Source organism: Chrysemys picta, chromosome 5, assembly GCF_011386835.1.
Source record: "Chrysemys picta bellii isolate R12L10 chromosome 5, ASM1138683v2, whole genome shotgun sequence".
Taxonomy (NCBI): domain Eukaryota; kingdom Metazoa; phylum Chordata; order Testudines; family Emydidae; genus Chrysemys; species Chrysemys picta.
The window spans coordinates 52,692,053-52,706,980 of record NC_088795.1 but is presented as its reverse complement, the minus strand read 5'-3'; the positions used below and the strand labels follow the sequence as shown (position 1 = coordinate 52,706,980).

The 14,928-nt window shown below is 43.9% G+C and overlaps 1 protein-coding gene and 1 long non-coding RNA gene across 2 annotated transcripts in view; one reads left to right on the top strand and one right to left on the bottom strand.

The window, feature by feature from the left end:
• The window catches only part of LOC135983642 (uncharacterized), a 31,153-nt gene that overhangs the window by 15,203 nt on the left and 1,022 nt on the right, over positions 1-14,928 (bottom strand). The window lies entirely within an intron of this gene.
• The window catches only part of ELF2 (E74 like ETS transcription factor 2), a 64,217-nt gene continuing 61,675 nt past the window's right edge, over positions 12,387-14,928 (top strand). Inside the window, exons 1-2 of the mRNA XM_008166136.4 lie at positions 12,387-12,719; positions 13,684-13,727. The gene's annotated coding sequence lies outside the window, so the exon portion shown is untranslated. The remainder of the gene's footprint in view (positions 12,720-13,683; positions 13,728-14,928) is intronic.

Sequence of the window (14,928 nt, the reverse complement as noted above, 5' to 3'; positions counted from 1 at the left end):
GAGAGGATAGTCAACATTTACTGGGTAAAGAAACGGAGGCAGGTTCAGCTTCTGTTTAAACAAACGTAATAGTCACAGGTTACCCTGCTCACTCTGGAACCTAGCTTCCAAAGCTTCCCAGATACACAGCGCGTCCCGCTGGGCTCTTCTAATCGCCCAGGTGTCTAGTTGGGCGTAATCAGCAGCCAGGCTATTTGTCTCAACCTCCCACCCCACCATAAACGTCTCCCCCTTGCTCTCACAGAGATTGTGGAGCACACAGCAAGCTGCAATAACAATGGGGATATTGGTTTCGCTGAGATCAGAGCGAGTCAGTAAGCTTCTCCATCTCCCCTTCAGACGTCCAAAAGCACACTCCCCCACCATTCTGCACTTGCTCAGCCGGTAGTTGAAGAGATCTTTTTCACTGTCCAGGGCGCCTGTATAGGGCTTCATGAGCCAGGGCATTAGCGGGTAGGCTGGGTCCCCGAGGATCACTATAGGCATCTCCACATCCCCAACAGTTATTTTGTGGTCCGGGAAGTAAATACCTTCCTGCAGCCGTCTAAACAGACCAGAGTTCCTGAAAATGCGAGCGTCATGAATCTTGCCCGGCCATCCGACGTTGATGTTGGTAAAACGTCCCCTATGGTCCACCAGTGCTTGCAGCACCATTGAAAAGTAACCCTTTCGGTTAATGTACTGGCTGGCCTGGTGGTCTGGTCCCAGGATAGGGATGTGAGTTCCATCTATAGTCCCACCGCAGTTTGAGAATCCCATCGCAGCGAAGCCATCATTGATCACCTGCACGTTTCCCAGTGTCACTACCTTTGAGAGCAGTAGCTCAACGATTGCGTTGGCTACTTGCATCACAGCAACCCCCACGGTAGATTTGCCCACTCCAAATTGATTGGCGACTGACCAGTAGCTGTCTGGCGTTGCAAGCTTCCAGAGGGCTATGGCTACTCGCTTCTGGACAGTCAGGGCTGCTCGCATCCGGGTGTCCTTGCGCTTCAGGGCAGGGGACAGCAACTCACAAAGTTCCAGGAAAGTTCCCTTACGCATCCGAAATTTTCGCAGCCACTGTGATTCATCCCAGACCTGCAGCACTATGCGGTCCCACCAGTCCGTGCTTGTTTCCCGGGCCCAGAATCGCCATTCCACAGCATCAACATGACCCATTGCCACCATGATGTCCACGGCGCGGGTTCCCGTGCTTTGTGAGAGGTCTGTGCCCCTCTCAGACTTAATGTCCTCACCGCGCTGCCGTAGCCTCCTCGCCTGATTTCTCAGCATCTACCTCTGCAAAAGGTGCATGATAAGGCGCGAGGTGTTGACAATGGCCATAACTGCAGCGATGATCGCAGCGGGCTCCATGCTCGCGGTGCTGTGGCGTCCACGCTGTCAATCACCAGAAAAGTGCGCAAACTGATTGCCCGCCGGCGCTTTCACGGAGGGAGGGCGGGAGTGAGGGTTGAATGACGACAGTTACCCAAAACCACCCTCGACACATTTTTTTGCCCCAGCAAGCATTGGGGGCTCGAGCCAGAATTCCAATGGGCAGCGGGGACTGCAGGAACTGTGGGATAGCTACCCACAGTGCACCACTTCCAATGTCGACGCTTGCCCCGTTAGTGTGGACTCACAAAGTCGAATTACTGTCCTTAGTGTGGATACACACGTTTGACTTTGTAATATCGGTTCCACAAATTCGCTTTAAGTAAAATCGAACTACTCTCGTAGTGTAGACATACCCTGAGACTCAACAAATCTGAACGGTGCAAAAAAATTCTGTTATGTCTATACAGAGCAAGAGCAGTTCACAGTTCACAAAATCCTGTGATGCTCCCAGAGCTGACTTTGGGAGTTTAGGATGACCCGTCTGACAAATTGTTGCCCCCCCCCTTATAAACATAACTGAGCCATTTTAATGAAAATGCTTCCTCTGCTGTCAGAGAAGTGGGGCCCATACGCTTGTGCTTGGGGCCTTGGCTAGCTGTCAGCATCTAATATTTTTATCAAGGGACAAATCTCCAGCTAAGACAAGGGTCTGATGGCTACTAGGCCCTCACTAAGCACAGAGCTGTGAGTATTCTGGTGGATTTATGTCCTGTACCCCCGCCCCCTCCCTCCCGCTCTCCAATCTTTTACCTGTTTATAGAATCTAAAGTGGCTAGCATTGTTAATATATTAATACACAAAACTTCACTGGGAAGCAGGGTTGCTATACACACAAAAGGCAGGAAATTAAAAGATAAGCCACTTAACAGTACATATCCTCTACTTCTCCACTCACAAGCACTCACTTTATCATTACGACAACTGTTGTACACCACAAACCATGCACAGCAGCTGTAATTCTGCTCGCATTTCTGCACACGTCCGTACCAGCTTATTTTCCCGCAACAGAAGTAGTTGTGGATGTGTGATGTAGTGGGTAATTATATTAGGAGAAGGTAGTTTGGTAAAAGGATTTTGTGGAGATGGGCAGCTGAAAGGGGTAATGGAAGGCTGGCATCTCTAGGGGGCAGAGTAATGGTTGCTGTCAGGTGGTTTAACTTTCATGACCTTCATCTTGTGGGTTTGAATCAGTTGTGCTGTGTACGGAGTAGCTGCCAGGGTTATATAAGGATGTGGGCGTGAGTCCAGAGCCCTAAGGTTTTAGAACACAGACATCTGGAAGGCAGAGGGCAGACAGCCTGGCAGGCTGAAGCCTACAGCTGGCTCACATGGCTGTTAGGGAACATTTAAATACAACTAACTTAACTATTAAGTTCTTTATGCCTTAATAAGACCAACACACCAGATACTTGACAATAAGTATGCTGTGTATTAATGTCCAAGGTTTTTTCTGTATTTAAAGGGGTAAGCAGTGGATGAGCGGAGAGGAGTGGGCCTGGGGGGCTACAAGTGGGAAAATATTTTATCTCTCAGCAGCTCTGCCTGAACCCTCCCATATCAGCAGTTGTGCGCACAAACCCTTTTCTGTTGTAGGACAAAAATCTGACAGAAAAGTCAGCTCCTCCTGGAGATAGTTTTAAGTGTGTCTGGACTCTTGACCCCATCAGTCAGGGTTGCATGTGCCTGCTCCTCCTCACTCAAGCAGGCTTCTAGGTCTCCCCTCACATCAACCAATCAGGTTTGGGTGTGCTTGCTCCCACCGCTGCCCCATCATCAGTCAGGCTAGCATGTGCTCACCCTTAAAATCCCCTCTAATTAATCAGACTTTTGTATGCCCCCACACCAATTGATCAATCAGTCAATCAATCAATCTTGTTTTGAATGCGTTCACTCCTTCCCAAATAACCAATCAGCTTTCTGTGTTCCTGCCCAACCGCATTAACCAAGTAGGGCTGTGTGAGCTCCCCATGCCCCCCTCCCCTCCTCAGAAAAATCAGGCTTCCATGCCCCACCATCAATTAATTAATCTTGTGCACATCCTACCCTCACTGCCACAATCAATTGTGTTATCATGTACTTGCACTCCATCAATCATGCTTGTGTGCACAGTATATATATGAACTTTCAGTTACAATGTTAGTAGCAGCTAAAAATGACCCTAAATCCAACATTCATTTAAAAAAATGTCTCTGTTGCCCCATTCTCTGCAGGATCCATCTCTGCCAAGTTTTTGTGTGGATAAACTATGTAAGTAGAACTGCCAAGGAGATCTTGAGCCAGAGCCCAAATTTCAAACCCTTACCATTAAAAAAAAACAAACCAAAAAAACAAGAAAAAACAAAAACTACATAGAAAATTCAAAGAGAAAAAACACTAACCCAGTCTGAAATTTCACATTAACTGGCCATACACTTTTGGAGGGAAACAGGAATTTATGCCCTATTTTAGACCATCACCCTAACTATGGAGTCTCCGTAACCAGGCATTTCCATAATTCTAACAAATATATGAGATATTCTGTATACATCTGTGCAGTTGGCTGGGACAAGAAAGGATGAAGTAGGCCTTGAAAAATGATGGCTTATGAGAATTTAGAGTGTTTATAAAATTTCCTTACTTATACATGTGCAAATTACCACGGTGATGTGCAGTTAGCTGAATCATTAATATCTGGTGTCCATACTGGCTGAGCTGCTGTGTAAGAGATGACTTCCACTGATATGTCTTGATAAGTCAGTTACCAAAACCCCACAAACATCATTAACAATGAGATTCTGGAGAAACCTCAACTAAAGTGAAAGTTAATGTCAGAATCATTTAATCGTTGTCTTTGACCTATCAAAACAGTGCACTATTATTAATACCACAGTAACACATCAAGGTTTCCCCCACCTATTTTTAAAAATACTTATAGGTGGAGCTGGTAGTACTGCCTATTATTAAGGTTATCTTTATAATGGGAAGTGTTGAGTGTGCCTTCACTATAGGGTTAACCCGGGCTCCTGCCTGGGCTTTAGACCTGACTCTCCAACTATCCACATACAAAAACTTTTTACTTGGGTTTGGAGGTGCTTTGAACGCGAGCTAATTTACCCAGCTGAGGGTATAGATTAGAGCCTGGGTTCTGCTTGAACTTGGGCTGTAACCCATGTACTTTGCAGTATGCAGGCTGTAAACCAATTATTTAACGTGGGTACTGATAGTCTTCCAATCCCTTCCCACAATTCTCTTGGGCCATATTTTCCTGCCCTTCTACCTTTTCCCTTCTTCTGCACTGGAAGTCATCTATCAGTTTATGTACACCAGTTTAGTATTTAACTCCCACATTCCAAGTGTCTAGAAGTATTTCAGTTTACTGAGTTAACAGGCTAAGAGTCCTTCTGCACAGGGGGTAGGGAAGCACAGACAAGTTCTCCCACAATACACTATGAAACAATTCATAGAGTGATGCAGCTTAGTGCAGCGCTAATAGCCATGGGATATGCCCCCATAAGTCCTAGCCTGGATTAGGGCAGTGCCGGTAGGGACGTGACTACGCAGGTAGGACCGGTGGCTTAGCATTGTGGACACTCAGACCCAAGCTTTGCTAACCTAGGTTCCCTGACTGTCCAGACCTGAGTTAACTCTGGAGTGAAGACATTCATTGTTTGTACAGCCGTGGCACCTACAAGCAGGGCCGCCGAGAGCGGGTTCGGGTCCCGGTGAATAATTTTTTCGGGCCTCCCCAGCAAGGGTGGACCTGTTAAACAGGGCCGACAAGATGGGGGGGAAAGCCGGGCCCCCTTCCGGACTACCGGGCCCTGGTAATTTGTACCGGCTTCCCCCCCTCTCCTCGGCCCTGCCTACAAGCCCCAGTAATAGATCAGGATCTCATTGTGGTAGGTGCTGTACAGACAGCAAACAAAAAGACAGACCCTGCTGCAGAAAACTTACAGTCTTTCTAAGTAATACTTTGAAGCCTGTTTTTCAGTGGCTTTCTATCTTTGCCAAACTATAACTATTTGGGTTGAAACTTTATATTCCAGTTGTCTGCCTCAGGCTGATTAGTTTTATTTATTTATTTATTTTTGGAAAATTTCAGCCAAAACAGTTCAACTGCTTCCAAGAGTGAGGTCAGGGGAAAACATGCTGTTTTCTCCATCTAAACAAACTCTGGTAAACTTTTATTTGAAAAGCTCTAGCACCTCCATTCCTTGGAGCAAAGATTTGAAATTTGGCAGGGGGTGGCTTTTGTGTGATGGATGTGCCTTTGGCAGCCCCTGTGAAAACCCACCCAAATTTGGCCAAGTTATAAGCCTTTGAAAAATCATAGTTTGCACATGACTCAGGCACCAATCCACAAAGCTACTTAGGCAGCTAAATCTTGGGTTTAGGCTCCGAAGTCCCACTCTTAGGCTCCACTGTGATCCACAAAACTCTTGCTGAATCCTCCAGGTGCCTAAGTTTTCAGGGTAAAAGTTCCCTAGGCACCTGTGTTTCTGCCTCTGGGAGCACGCAATGCTGCCTCACTCCAGGCATCTGGATGCCTATTTCCTGCATAAGCCCCAAAGTGATCCAAAAACTGGGGAAAAATAGGTGTTCACTCACTCACCCATCTGCCAGGCAGCACCTGATCAGGAACGTGTGCTCAGCAGTGGAGAGAGTGTCCTCCTATAACTTTTAGCTCAGTAGTTAGAGCACTCACCTAGGATGTGGGAGAGCAAGGTTCAATTGCCCCCTCTGGCTGATGGGGAGAAAGCATTTGAACAGGAGTTTCCCACCACTCAGGAGTGCTCTAACTCATGGAGCTATGGGCTATTCTGATCTGCGTTTCTGTCAATCTCTCCTGTGTAAGCTGTTCACTGTGGATAAATAATGAAAGAGTGATTGGAGTAGGGGGCACTGGACCTTGGTATCCCACCTCCCAGATGCCTCTCTCTCTCAGCCCATGACTATTTAAGTATTTATACACAATGGAACAGCATTCCCCCTATGATTGGCATCTCCCATTGACTAATTTAGATGACTCGCTGGCTTTTGTTAATCACATTCTAAGGTGCCTATATTTCCCCATTCATTGTCTAGGGAGCCAAGGTGCCTAATTCAGGTTTTGTGGATCACAATGTTGTTCCTCTGATTTTCTAGGTGTCTAACAATTAAGCATTGTGACACTGAGCATTATAACGCCTATGTCCCTTTATGGATCCAGACCTTAGATTTTAGAAACTAAATTCTCTGAAGATTCCATCTGCACTGGGCATGCTCCAGCATAGAGCTGAGCAGAACTTTCCCTGCAATAAAGCCCTGGAATGCTATGGGCTGTATTGGATGCAGATTCAGATCCTGGCATGGGCACCTGAACTTAGAGTAGGGAATCCGTTTCACCTGTATTTGCAATGACCCCATGCTAGGCCCAGGCAGCATGGAGGAGGGGAGGGAGTAGATTGGAAAAAGGAGCCTGGCCAGATCTGGCAGCTTTCTAGGGCACGCCAACATGGCTAATAGGAAGCACAGAATCCGCTGCCCTGAATGTCACCCAGCATCCTTCCCCCTAGAAAGGATGGATGGGATTGCCTTTGGGGCTCATTAATGCTACTGTTTAACTGGAACACAAAACATTCTTTGAAAGGGGCAGAGTGCATTTTCTTGCTTTATTCTGAGTTCTTTGGTGGTCAAATGAGAATCAAATTTAGATCTCATGCATACCAATAGAAAAGGCATTCAGCTAGGGTAAAATGACATGATTAGCAGATTTACAAGCAATAACGAGATAGTACTTCGTACTGGAAGTTGTATGAAATATTTTCTCTTACCATCACTTTTCCAGTACCAACAGAATCAAATACTGTATTATAACTCTGTCTACTCTTTATGTTCAGGCATATATCAGCATCATTTCATTATTCCTTAAGGATCAATATAACATGAACACCAAGAATTGATCCATTTTGTGCCTATAAAAGGGCCTGAGGGCAGCAATTAGAATGAGGTCATCCAAGACCTAATCCTTAAAATAGCCAAAAATATTAAAAAATAACCAGGGACATATTTTGGTGTGGATTAATGCATTAGCTTTTCATCTCCTCAAAGTTAAAGTCAGGTCATCAGCCCAAATAAGTTTGGTGGTCTTATCTGGCCTTGATTTTTGTATGTCTTAAACACATCAGTCATTGCAGTATGGTGAGTGCCCTACCCACTAGGTTATAGGATATTCTGATGTGGGGCTGCCTCAGTCTCTCCTGTTGAAGTTGGTACACTTAAATTAAACAATTAAATACCTAAACATTAATTGGGCTAAAGAATGGGGGGGAGGAGGGATCGCTCAGTGGTTTGAGCATTGGCCTGCTAAACCCAGCGTTGTGAGTTCAATCCTTGTGGGGGCCATTTAGGGAACTGTGGTAAACCATTTGAATGACTATCTAGCTTGGTGATTAGGACACCCATTTGAGAGGTAGATGATCCCTGTTCCAATCCCTTCTTCCCCCTCTGGACCACAGTCTCCCACATTCTGGGTATGTACCCTGTCCACTAAAGATTACAAGGGAGGTCCTTCCTTCTCACTGCACCTGCTATTGTATAAATTCACCTGAGGGGCCCAATCCCACAGGCAGCCTCTGAGCAAGTCTAGTGGATTCTGCTCTCTCCCCCCCCCCCCACATACAACTTGGGCAGCTGCACGCCTATCTTTCCCAGTTTGTGTGGCAGGAGATAGGCATCTGGGCATCTAGAGTGAGACTGCAGTGCACATGCCCAGAGACAAAAACTTAGACACCAAGTGAATTTAGGCATCTACAGGGATAGGCAGCAGCCAGGAGGGAGTTTTGTGGATTATAGTGGCGCCAACAACAGGATTTAGGTGCCTAAGTACCTTTGTGGATCCTATCCCTTTTGCCTTCCTATTCCTGGGTTTCCACCATGCCCCCCCCTTCTCCTCCACCATTCTTATTTCTTTTCTTTTTACCTGTCAACATTTTAAACATTGGGATGGTGAGGAGAGCTGATCTGGAGTATTGTTATGCCAGAAACTGTTAATAGATTCCATGCACCAGTTCTTTGATCTATAGACAATTACAGATGTGGATGAAACTGCTTGGTCTGCTAACCAGACACAAGGAGCTCTGTGTGATTCCCCACATTTTCCCCATCTGTTTTTTTTTTACCAAATTCAATAGGGTTCTGCCCATTGATGCATAGAACATTCCCTGACATTTTGTAGTTGATCAGATGCACTGTTCAAAAGTTACCATGTTACATACAGACAAATAGAAAAATATCATCAAGTTGCATGTAGGACTTCGCTGTGCTTGGCCAACTAATTATATTTTGCTGGACATAAACCCAAGTTATCAGCTTCATGTACAGATTAAGTGTTCCTAAATATCTCAAAGGGTTGGTAGTGTACTGGTGATTAGCTTTCCCCATTCCAAATACCTGTGACCTTCTTACCTCAGTTATGATTGATACCACCTACTGAGCTGAGCCAATAGAACAGTAGCAACATATAATGCTTTCCTTGGTGAGAGATCTGGGTTCATGTACCAGCTCAGTAGGTGGTATCAGTTGTAATTTGTCTCAGCAAAAATTCTGCAGTTCTGCAAACCAGTAATAAAAGGAAATGACATAGGAATAAATTGGAGAGACCAAGTGGTAAAGGAGAAAGCCCAAACACTTGTCAAGTATGCAATATATAACCAACAAGGACTACTCCAAAAAAGGGCATTTTCTGAAGGACTGTAATTGCATTAAAAGGAAGGCACATACATGCTTGCAGTGATTTCATGGCTTTTTCCACAATAGAATTTTCTAGTGGAGCTTTTCTTCCTATGTCTAGTGCTCTTGTAGTTTTCAACTTCTAAAACATTTCAGTCTGTTTCCACTCCCAATAGTTTTTAGTAGCATTGTCTCTGTTTAGGCTAAATGAAAACAAACCATTGGCTTCGTGTGTACTGACACTATCAAACAGAAGAGGGCACTAAATCAAAGGCATCAAGATTGCTGAAATGTACCACAGAGGATCCCTCCAGTACACAGAAAACCCGAAGCTGAACAATGCAGACAAAAATGAATAATTTATGTTTTCTATTGGAGAAAATTGCCTTGATTTTGAAGCTTAATTGCACCTTGAAGGAAATGCAAACCATATTGTTCCTTTTCATTCTACAGTTGCAATTATCTTCAATGCAAAGTGCTTGGTTTTGAATTTGTTATACTGTGACTAGAGATGAGCCAAAACTGGAGTCATAATTCCAGACTTGACTGAATTTTGAGGACAGGGAAAAATGGGCCCTGACTCTGAACCATCTTGGTTTTTGTTGAAGTGATCAATAAAGTTTTGCAAAACCAAAATCACTCCAGTTTTACCCCTTTCCGCTGATAGAAACAGGGCTGATTTAATGGAATTAAAAGGAGGTGCAGACTATGGGCAGTGTTAATCTATGACTGTAAACAAAGAAGTCATGTAAACAAAGAAGACAAGCACAGTATAGAATTACTATAGTGTTTAAGGTTGTTACTTTAATCCCTTTGTAAATATAAGTAAAGCCCTTCTTAGATATTTTAATCCATTTTTATTTTTTTTTGCCTTTTGGTGTGTTGTTCTCAAGACCTCATTCTCTGTATTAATTTCAAGATGCCTTCATCCTTGTACAGTCCAGATGAAGACATTTATCAATAGCAGAGTCGGTAGGTGCACAGATCTGAAAAGCATTTTTAAATGCAAGGGGTAAAATAATGTATTGTGACAAATAATTTGTCTTGTCCAGGCCAACTCTTGTTTCCACTTCCCTTTAAAGGAAAATGGCTAAAAACCAACTAGATCTAGACCGGATTTTCTTTACGTAAAGAACCTCTTTTTACAAACGACTTTCCATATAATGTCCCAAAAAGGAGTAATAGTAGGGACTCCGGTAGGTGTTCTGTTTTATGCCACAGATTAAGGAACTCAGTCTAATAATACTTGCATCCTACATATCTGTGTTTTTAAAATAGTTTGAATGTAAAAGTGGTGTAATGCATCCCTGTCACTCAAATGCCTCTACCTTGGTATTGTCTCTTCTAAAATACAGAAACACTCCAGATGACAATATCATTGGATGCACTCATGTGGCTCCTTTATTTCAGAAGCAATATGAATTAACTTCAGGCCAGGGCAAAATTATTCCTTTGGGGCTTGATTACTCCACTGTAATGCTGTGTAACTCCACTGAAATCAATCGGAGTAACAGTGCTGAATCAGGCCTCCAGTAATTATCCTGCCTTACAGTGTATCACATTTACAGGCAAAACAATACTAGTAGCACAGCAATTGAAAGAAATATTTTTCCCCTTCTCAATTGCACATATAAAAAAAAGGGAAATGACTGCCTAGGAAGGAGTACTGAGGAAAGGGATCTGGGGGTCATAGTGAACCACAAGCTAAATATGAGTCAACAGAGTAATGCTGTTGCAAAAAAAGCAAACATCATTCTGGGATGTATTATCAGGAGTGTAGTAAGCAAGACACGAGAATTAATTCTTCCACTTTACTCTGCGCTGATTAGGTCTCAACTGGAGTACTGTCTCCAGTTCTGGGTGCCACATTTCAGGAATGATGTGGATAAAACTGGAGAAAGTTCAGAGGATAGCAGCAAAAATGATTACAGGTCTAGAAAACATGACCTATGAGGGAAGACTAAAAAAACTGGGTTTATTTAGTCTGAAAAAGAGAAGACTGAGAGGGGACATGTTAACAATTTTCAAGTACATAAAAGGTTGTTACACGGAGGAGGGAGAAAAATTGTTCTCCTTAACCTCTGACGATAGGACAAGAAGCAATGGGCTTAAATTGCAGCAAGGGTGGTTTAGGGTGGACATTAGGAAAAACTTCCTGTCAGGGTAGTTAAGCACTGGAATAAACTGCCTAGGGAAGCTGTGGAATCTCCATCATTAGAGATTTTTAAGAGCAGGTTGGACAAACAGGGATGGTCTAGATCAGTGGTTCCCAAACTTGTTCCACCGCTTGTGCAAGGAAAGCCCCTGGCGGGCCGGGCCAGTTTACCTGCTGCGTCTGCAGGTTCGGCCGATCGCGGGTCCACTGGCGACGCTTCACTGCTCCAGGCCAATGGGAGCTGCTGGAAGCAGTGGCCAGAACGTCCCTCGGCCCGTGCCGCTTCCAGCAGCGAACCGCAGCCACTGGGAGCTGCGATCAGCCGAATCTGTGGACGCGGCAGGTAAGCAAACCGGCCTGGGCCACCAGGGGCTTTCCCTGCACTGGCAGCGGAACAAGTTTGGGAACCACTGGTCTACATAATACTTAGTCCTGCCATGAATGCAGGGGACTAGACTAGATGAGCTCTCGAGGTCCCTTCCAGTCCTACGATGCTATGTTACCAAGGTAGAGTAGGAAAATCCCGCTCGCTGAAACTAAACTGAAGGTAGCGGTGAACACAGATAAAGACAAGGTATGTGCTTGTAGTTTCCCCGAAGAATCTGCTTTTCTAGATTTATACTGAAATTGTTACCAGTGTACCTTTGAGATTAAATCAATTGTTTCATTAGGACTGAAATAAACACAAAAGTTTAAAGAAAATACTCAGAAAAGCTCTTTAAACAGTCTTATTTCCTTGTGTGCATCCTACATTGCCATGTTGTATGTAACCAAGCGTAACTCAGAGAGACCACAAAGTGAATAGTGGAGAGCAAGAACAGGGTACTTTACAGCAGAGGTTGTGAGCAGAATGTGGAGTCTGTTGAAAGCCCCCTTGCCATTTTCTGTTCATTTTTAAAATTATTGCCACTATTAAATTTTGAGTGTTGAATGATTGCATGACTGCTGTCCCCAGGGACTTTCATGAAAATGAGAGGCACATCTCATGAGGCTTTCCCAGTGAGCAAAGGCATTAAATAAATATGTCTAAAGAGTTAGCACTACTTCATTAATAGTAATTACGAAATGGACCAGTTGAGACTGAGGGGTTGGTGGGACTTAAACTCCTTCATTGCTTCTGTGTCATTTCATTAATATAATTTCTTCCCCTTCACCAGAGTGGCAAAGGCAGTAAACTCACTGCAGGCAGATTCAGATATGCCTCACCATCTGAGGATAGTGCTTAAAAGCAATGTGGATTGCAAGCTCCCACGTGGAAGAGCGTCAGACCAGCATCAGTTCAACTGCTGACCCCACAGAATCCCTCTGGCACACTCCAGCAGCAACAATTTTGCAGTTGCAGCTCTCAGCAGCTGCAGGTCCATGCACCTGAACTGAGAACAAGGAGCCTGTCTCTCCTGTGCTCCCAAAAACCATCCCCCACTGATGCCTAAGCAGTGTGGAGGAGGAAACTGCTGGATTGGAATGTAAAGTCCAAGAGCTGGACCTGTGGGAGGTTAGTGATGGTAGGAGTAAGGGAAAAGGAGCCTGAGTCGAAGCAACTGGGACTGGAGGCTGGCAGGAGTGAGGGAAACTGGAACTGGTAGCTGAAGTGGGGGGAGACTGGGAGCTGGGAGTAGAGACTGGGACTGGGAGCCAGGGGGAAACTCTGACTGGCTGGGTAAGAAGACTGGAACTGAGAACCAGTGGAGTGGAGGAAGTAGTTGAGGGGAAGAGACAGATCTGATAAGGAGTCAGGCTGCGGGGAGAAAACTGGGACTGACCAGACAACAAGTCTGGGACAAAGAGCCAGGGGAGGGAGATTGGGAGAGGGAGCTACTGGGGTAGGGTGACTGGACACCAGGGATGGGGAGAAAGACAGATCAGATGAGGAGCTGAAAAGGAGAAGTGGGACTGTCTGTGCAAGGAGAATGGGAGCTGGAGGTGAAAGGGATCTGAGAATGACTAGGCAAGACCAGGAATCTGCAAAGGAAGACTAGGATTTGTAGGGCAAGGAGACTGAGACTGGGATGAGAAGCCTAAACAGTTTAGATTGGGACTGGCTAGGTGAGGAGAATGGGATTAGGACAAGGAGCTAGGAAGGGGAAGGGACTAGTGGAAAACATAAAACATAGTATATGATCATGTAATTAAAGACTGTATCATAATGCAAACACAGAAGGAGGCTGAATTAAGATTCACAGGAAATCTTAATAAAGTTCTTTTAACACAGTTTTTTGTGTGTAATCTGTACATAAATTTCTATTCAAGATTTTAAATCACAGCCAACACTGTGGCATTTTAGCATGGCTAAAGGTTTATACCAGTGTAACTCATTGACATCAGTGGAGTTACTCCTGATACACACTAGTATGAAAGCAAAATGAGGCCAAGAATTTACATGCCACATCACCGAGGGGATGATAAATGTATTATACATTTGGATTATTTTAACAATCGTGTGGTTTTTTTATTTGTAGAAAACTTGAATGGACATTTCAACAGTGTCACTACATGTTATCTGGTAAGCCATTTTTAACATAACTGTTTTCAAAAGGAACTCTTGTTACATGAGTATGTGTGTTTGTGTTTATATTGTGTGTCTCCCTTCATTTTCAGAAACAAGCATACATTAGTTCTATATTTTTTTACATTTTTTTCAGCCAATTCAGAGATTTTTTTGACAATATAAAAATGTTGACAGAAAAGATTTTGAAAGTATATAGCCTTAAGTGCTCATTTCTTTTCATATCATCATTTCACTCATTCTTTAAGACCAACTTTTTCAAACTTTGGTCGTTAAAGTTAAGCACCTAAATCCATATTTATGTACTTAAATGAAAGTGGCCTGGTTTTCAGAAGTGCCAAGCTGCTGATGCAGAGGCATGCTGTGGATCCTGGGGAACCTCCGGGCTTGGAGACAGTCCTACAACCTTTCCCATGAATGAGGGGAATCCCCATTTCCTTGCCAGGATGACATGGAGGAGATCTCTGAGAGGGAATCGCCACAAGGGTCTTAATGCAGTAATTTTGTAATGTCATACTACTCCACTAAGATCTCATTTTCCCCCCTGGTTATAACATTAGAAATTATCCAGGGTAAAGTCTGATCACCGTGCACCACAGCAGAAATGGAAAACTAACCACCAACTCAAGTTCTGTGGACTTGCTTTGAGAGGAAGAGGGGAGAGAAGAGAAAGTTGGGAATTTTTCCAATCTGAGCTGTTGACCAACAAAACAACAAATCTCATTATTTTAGGTTGAATGCTAACCAAACTTGATATTGTTATTATGTCATCTTACTGCAAACTGACTAAGCTCCAGTCCTGCAAACATATAGAGGTGTTTAACTTCACCAGTGCAAGTAGTCACTATTTGATTCATCTATGTTTACAGAAACTGTCACTGAAAGTGTTCTTGTTATGCTTTTCATTGTTACAAGCATGAATAGTAAGTGGACTGTTAATGTACAACTTCTATTTTGCAAGCAACAGCTGCTCTTGCAACTAAGAATCATTGTTTTATTGTAGCAGAAATCAGTTTCTACAAATGTGTGGGTACCCAAACATCAGAGCTTTAAACCCCATACAAGTCTTTCAGAGTTTTTTATTTTTACATTGATATAATTCAATTTACCAGTACATCTCCATTTCCATTAATATGACATTGTTACAGAAGGCAACTATACAAAACAAAGAAACAACACATGTTATAATATTACACAT